Source organism: Macrobrachium nipponense, chromosome 2 (genome assembly GCF_015104395.2).
Source record: "Macrobrachium nipponense isolate FS-2020 chromosome 2, ASM1510439v2, whole genome shotgun sequence".
Classification (NCBI taxonomy): Eukaryota; Metazoa; Arthropoda; class Malacostraca; order Decapoda; family Palaemonidae; genus Macrobrachium; species Macrobrachium nipponense.
In genome coordinates, this window is record NC_087201.1 from 74104878 (window position 1) to 74112377 (window position 7500).

Below are 7500 nucleotides of genomic sequence, written 5' to 3' on the forward strand. Positions count from 1 at the left end.
TTCTAACCCCTTTTCTCTCCCCCTTCACCTCCTGCCTCCCCCCTTCCTCCTTCATCTCCCCCGCCCCTCCCTTTCTTCTTCCAACATCCCCTTCCCCCCCTTCCCCTCCCTTCCTTTCCCTTCCAAAACCTTCCGTTCCCTTTCCCTTTCCCTTTTCCCTTCATTGCCATCCTTTCCTTCCTTCCCCTTCCCTGTTAAAACAGGGCTGGTGCTACCGTTAAACCTTTGTAACTACTTTGTTATATTAGAATGTTTATTTACGTCTTTCTGTGGCTATTTGTTGCCAAGAGACTTTCAGATTCCGTTCATTGGAGTTATTTCCTTTATGATTTCTCTTAACTTTAATCAATTATTAGTTTAGAAGAAACATACGAGTACGTTAAGTTATATATATATAATATATAATATTTTAGTATATATATATATAATATATAAATATATATAATATATATATAATATATATTATTATATACAATATATAGATATATATATAGTATATATATATAATATATATTAATATATCTAATAAATTTATAATTATTATACATGACAAAATTTATATAATACAAACACAAATTACCATATTAATAATATATAATAATATTTATTATTATATTTTTATAATATTACAATATGTTTATAATATATATATATTATAATATATATATATATATATATATATAATATATTATATATATATATTATTGAATCATAAGTTTGAAGTTTAAATTTCAGTAAAATGCTGTATTAAATATTGAATCCTCATCGAAATCTGTTATCGGCAGTTTGGTTTCCACAGATTAAACAGGGCCTGGTTCTGCTCTTGAGTTCTGTTGGGATGATCCTCGATTAAATTTTGCTCCCAGCTACAATTTGAGGCCAGGAACCGACGCACAACTTTTTCTGGTAATAAGGTTACGACCTCATAACTTCAACAGATGTCTTCCATCTGTTGCGAAAGTCTTACACAAGGTCTGTGAATATTATCGGGCACTCTTCTAATCCGATTGCGGCCATTGAGACTGGACATATCTGTCAATCAAAAGGCATAATTCCATAATCCCGCTACTTGGAAAACAAACGTGGTCTGATTGCAAATCCAGAGCCCAATTAGGATCCGCGCTTATTGCCAAACCTTGTCAGGCAAACCTTTAATTAATTTCTAGATACCTTATATTAGATTCCTGATGCAAACCGAAGGAAAAGTTAAAGGAAATTACCTGATGGCTATTTTTTCAAATTTAAGATATGCTCCAGAGGAAAGGGTCATCAAATTTTGGGCACAATGAACCCAGACCCCATTGGGGTTTGACGAGGGACATGTTAGACCAATAAAATTGAATGCCACTGGAAGAGCTTGAAAAAACGTTAAACCAAATGGAAACTGACACCCCATTTTTGTTTGAGTCTCTTCGCCCTGCCTTCGAATAGAGCTTACCACACAGCCCGAGGAGAAACTCTTACAATCATTCCATGGAGCACGAAACTTTAAAGGAATTACTCAGCCCCTCAATCTGTTGGTGAACCCAAATTCGAATCAACTCATCTATTCTTTGGGTCCCGTGCTCGTCTCCCATTCCATTGACGGAATTTAACCAGATGAATGCGTAGGTTGGCTTTACTTGGACCCAGAAAAAGGGCTGAAATAACTTTCATCAACTTTTGAAAGCATAGCAATCAGCTGAGGATGTTCCTTCTCCCTGATAAATGTCATCCTTGAACCTCTTACTTAAAACTTAAAATTGCATTTCCGCTCCAAGGGATGTTTAAGACAAAATTCTGGATAATCTTTCATTTAGGCGTGGGGTGGAGAAGGCCCTAATGGTTTCTTTTCCCTTTTGTTTTTTTTTCAAAAAACGTTTTCATAGCGGTGTTCGTTTGCTGTAGTTTAGTAGATTTCTATTTACGCAATTTTACTATCTTGTTGCGGATGAGGCACGAGTTTAGTAATAAAAAGTGCCTGTTCCAAAGAAAGGTGGGGCAAATCTGCAGATTGCCTTAACTACAGGCCAATCTCTATTCTCCCTGTGCTCTACAAAGTTGCTGATAAACTTATTTTTAAGCCACTATATAATTTGTTGAAACTAAAGGATTGTTAGCTGATAGTAATAGGAAGCAGCTAAGTACTTGCGATGCACTTTAGACTTGACGTTCCATTTGCAATGGAACCTTAATAAGGGTTTAAGCACAGAGTAATTCCGATAGATTTTAGTGCGCTTTCCATTTAGTAAATCACAATGCACTTATTTATAAGCTTCAAAATCTTGGCGTGGGTGGATATGTTTTAGGATTACTCCAAGATATCTTTACAGGTAGGCAGCAGCGAGTTACTGTGGAGGGGATCTTGACTGAACCAAGACCTAATGTATCTGGAGTTCCACAGGGCAGCGTTCTTGGTCCACTGATATTTTCAGTGTATACAAATGACGACATGGTTGTTGGATTGAAAAACAAGGTTGTTCAGTATGCTGATGATGCAACATTTGTGGGTGTAGTAGAGTCTCCACTCTTGAGAAACGAAGCTGCCCTCAGCCTCAGTCGGGACATGGACCGGATCAGGGAATGGTGTAGTCGATTGGGTATGAGGCTGAGTTCCATTAAAACGAAAACACTATTGATTAGCAGATCTCGTACAGATTCTAGTTGTAACCTTTGACTCACATCTAACTTTTGAGAAACATTTAAAGAAAGTTTCAGCAAATGCCAGACGAAAGTTAGATATTGTTCGTAAGGCATCATATATTTATAAGTGGTGAAATCAGTGCAACCTGTTTTAGGTCATTTGTACTCCCTTTACTAGAATACTGTTCTCCGGTGTGGATGTTTGTTTCTGCCAGAGATTTATCTCTTTTAGATAAAGTGGTTCGTAGTGGAAGGTTTCTGTATCCTAATAGTAGTAGTTATGTTTGTCACTTTTTCATAAGATGTATTTCAGCAGTGATCTTTCACATTCACAATTGATCCGAGAGCAACCAGATTCACTGAACAGCAGCACCAACATACAGTAAATGTGCCTCTCTTCGAACCTCTCAGTTCCAGAGGTCCCTTATTCCTCAGACCATTGGATTGCGGAACAGCCTCTCAGAGGAAGTCGTGCAATTGTAACATCAAAAGTTACATAACTACCCTAATACTATTCTCCTTGCATTTCAATACATTTTTATCTATTTGTTAATTTATTACTCTATTTTTATTTTATAATAGATGGGGTCTCTTCTTTCTGTATTACCTTTTACTTCGTCTAACTTCTTCCTAATGAGCACCATATTCTTGGGAAGCTGGAATTTCAAGTCAATGGCCCCTGTGGGCTTCTTTCATATGAATGGGTTTCTTCATCTGAATAATAGCAATATCCTTGAGGATGAAATTACATTGTATGTCTGTAACTTGTCCTTCCTTTTATTCATAGGGCCAGATACCATTTCCTGTCACATGTTACTACATAAGGTTACAGCCTGTTTTTCATATCGCTTCCTCTGATTCTATTTTTCTTTATCTTCCACAGTGTGCGGTCATATTCTCATGCTGCGATTTTGCTTTGCAGAGCAAATGCCTTGTGTACATGGCACAGCTTAACCTTAGACTTCCTTCCTCCTTACAGATTAAGAAGACCATCCATGTTTTGTTAAGTTTGTTGTACATTATAATGAACAATCATTTCGTGTGATTCCATACAGTCCACAGAGCTACAGTGGGTGTCTGTCCCCTCACTGAACTTATGGTAGTAGGGAGAAATACCTTTTAGCAGGCTTTTTTTAAGCTGAATTTTATTTACTTCTTAGCTACTTTATGCTCTCTCGCCATTCTAAATACCCTGATACCTCGGGTGGGGTTCAGATTTAAATGGAAATAAATAATGATTCTGAAACCTATGTGAGTATTCCCTCATGTGCGCACGAGAGAGAGAGAGAGAGAGAGAGAGAGAGAGAGAGAGAAGAGAGAGAGAGAGAGAGAGATTTGATATTACATTTCTTATGATGTAACTAATTCACGCCAGGAGCCACATTAAACATGAAATATCTCATATGTGTTACATTTTCATCAAATATTTAGTACAATATTTAATCCAGCATAATTTTAAAAACTGTTTTCAACTATAAAATCTAATTAGAATATTTGAAAAATTCTTAAAAGTACATTCGAGTAAAATATCATCACTTAATACCAAATGGCTACACCGCCTCTAGCTTTAAAAAGGAGAGAGCCATTTAAACTTCGTTGAATCAAATAGCTCGATACAGTTTGAATGAATACCTTTAAATTCTTCCCGGCGAACGAATGGTTTAAACTCCTCCCCACCATTCACTTGCATGAGCCAGTGGACACCTGACTTCGGAACCCCATCAAGGCATTTAAATCGCGTCCGCGGTTCACTGTAACGGGGCTCTTGATCGGCGGGAGTTTAAATGCCGTCTTTATGTGTTTAAGGCGCGAAAAAAAACTATTTTAGGACCGATGCGATTTCGTTATTGATTTAAAAATAATTTAAGAAGTAAAGTATCTTCCTTCGTCTATATGTTACTATTTTTAAGGAAAATATTGCGAAAATGTATTAGTAATTTCATTAAATATATATTTTCCTAGCAACACAGGATATTAGACGCTGCATGGAACCAGTGGTTATTCAGCAACGGGACTAACGACTTTAAGTGACTTCCGAACCACGTCGAGAGTGAACTTCCATCACCAGAAATACACATCTCTCACACCTCAACGGAATGCCCGAGAATCGAACTCGCGGCCACCGAGGTGGCAGGCCAAGACCATACCGATCCATGCCAATGAGGCGCTCCCAGTTATTTTAAAAAACACTACTGTGAGTGCACTACTATACTGCTCACTATTTATCGGTAGAGTATGTGGTGAGTTCATTCGGAAAAAAATTTCTCTTATTATTTTTACCATTAAATTTTTATGAGTATTTTCAAAAAGCATGTTTAATATTACTTCACATCCTGTATTTTATTTGACATAATATTGTCGGGCCGAGTGACGTGACTGGAATGTGGCCACACTTAGAAAATTTTTCTTACATCTCCTTGGAATTCCTTTGTAGTGCAAAGCGTGAGTTCTATAATTGAAAATGGTTTTATTTCCTATGGTTAATAATTCTGTCTAGAATTATTGCTTTAGATAAACTTATTGATCAAAACCACACCACGTGATACTTCCTTACTATGGTAAATGGTCGACTGTCGTTCACAGTTTCCCCAGGCAGAGGCGGGTTCGACAACTAATGTGTATATATATACACTATAATTATTATAGGAAAACAATAACTGATTATTTAGCTACGCAATTTACGTGGAACGTGACGTCTGTAAAAATTAAGCATATGAGATACATGAAAAGTTATTTCCGAACTTCCGAAAGAAATAACTTATCAACAACATATTTGTCGAATGTAAGTCGAAAAATAGTATGTTCTAAATATGGCTCCAAATGGAACAAATGAAAATTATAATTTTTAGCGGAATACTCATACCTCGGGAACTATGCATGCTGGACAGAAGGTGTATAAAGTGAGCGAGAGAGAGAGAGAGAGAGAGAGAGAGAGAGAGAGAGAGAGAGAGAGAGAGAGAGAAGACGTGTTGCCATTATGGAAAGCAATAACAAAAGCAGATGTCGTTGATAATGGAGAACACAAAAATGACCAGAAAACGACAATTGATGAATCTACAACCATTTCTCCCTAAGCAGTTGGACGTGTGTACTGAATGATAAGATTAGGGAAAATTGGATGGAGTAAGCATTGATTGTGTTAAAAGTCATACCCGATTGATTTTCATATTTTTTATATCTCATACTTCTTATCTGTACCATGATAAGGTAGTTTGAAAATTCTTCTGTCTTATCTCTTGTAAAGAATAAGTAATAAACATTATTAGTATTAACATAGTCGATTATCAACGCCATTATTCTCATTAACAGCAAGTAGGATACTCGCAGATAATAACAATGAGGATATTGATATTTGGGGGCCTCACCTGATATTCGACGAGTCTGCTACGGTGTTGAATAAATAAGATAAATTTTCATTATATTCTGATTCATCTTAGGTCTCGGGTTTTACAGAAAACTCCAGCATTTCATGCTATTTGACAAACAACGAACATTTTTTTGATCACTGAAGAAATTTAAGATATCTTACTTTTAACGAGAGGGTTGGAATTATTATCAAGACTTTCTTTTAATCTGTTTCCAAGAAATTACAAAGTGGAGCACTGACAGTTTTTTTTACTAATTCCTCCTTTACAGTTTCTTATTTGTTACTTTTATTTTTTTTTTTTTTTTTTTTTGAGGAAGGTGCAGAATTTAGACCCGAGTTTTCGCTTTGCTCTCTTTGATCTGCACTTACCCGAGGTTGATTTTCTTTTTCCAGCGCTGACAACCATCCAATCAACGAACAAAACAGAAAGTCATAAATTCAATAAAAGAGAGAGAGTCTTGGCGACACTCCATCCTCCGCCTCCAACTCCTCTCTCATCTCCAAGTGCGTTTGATTGCATTTTTCAGCCAGAGTAACTGGATTGGCTTCGCTACGCTGGGCAAAGAGGTGATCTGAAACTCCTCTTGGGGCGATCACAGAGCGATCCTTTGGACACTGGTCCCCGAGACTTCTATTGTTTACATCTTCTGCGACGACAGCGAGGTAACAGGGAAGTGAAATTAGGGGAAAGTCGAACCGTCACAAATTGGCCTTAGTCAGGCGTTTCTTACGTTGAGCCTTCAGAGTTGTGTGTGGACACAATCTCCTTTTGGACAGAATATCAAAAGGGATGGTGCCTTATATAAGTACACGTTATTTACTTCTTATTTACGTATGGCCTGAGATGAAAACGATGCAGATGCGCAGTTGCATTTAGGAAGACTGCAAATTTTATTCACGCTTTAATCAACATAATCAACATGCCCTGTGCAAACGCACTATCATTATGTATACAAACACACACACACACACACACACACATATATACTATATATATATATATATATATATATATATATATATATCTATATATAATACATATATATATATATACATTATATATATATATATATATATATATATATATATATACATATATATATATATATATATTATATATATATATATATATATATGCATATATATATATATATATATATATATATATATATATATATATATATATATATAATGTAGTAGATAGATATATATGCGTAAATATGTTTGTTTGTCAAACTAATAGGAATACGTGAAATTTGAATGAAAGTACCCTAGTTGAGAAATTTTAAAACACATGCTGTTTAGAGTATAGCTAAGAGGTTACAATGTTCCTTTGCAATAGGAAAGAAACGCCTTTAACAAAATCAAGAAGACTTTTCGGTGATAAAACCAGAAAACCATAAAATAAACATTTATACTCGAAATGTCTCGTAGTAACTTTTAAAAAACTTTTAACTTTCTGACAAAACTAACTTTCAAGTATTATAACAAGGAAATGAACAGAATAAAAA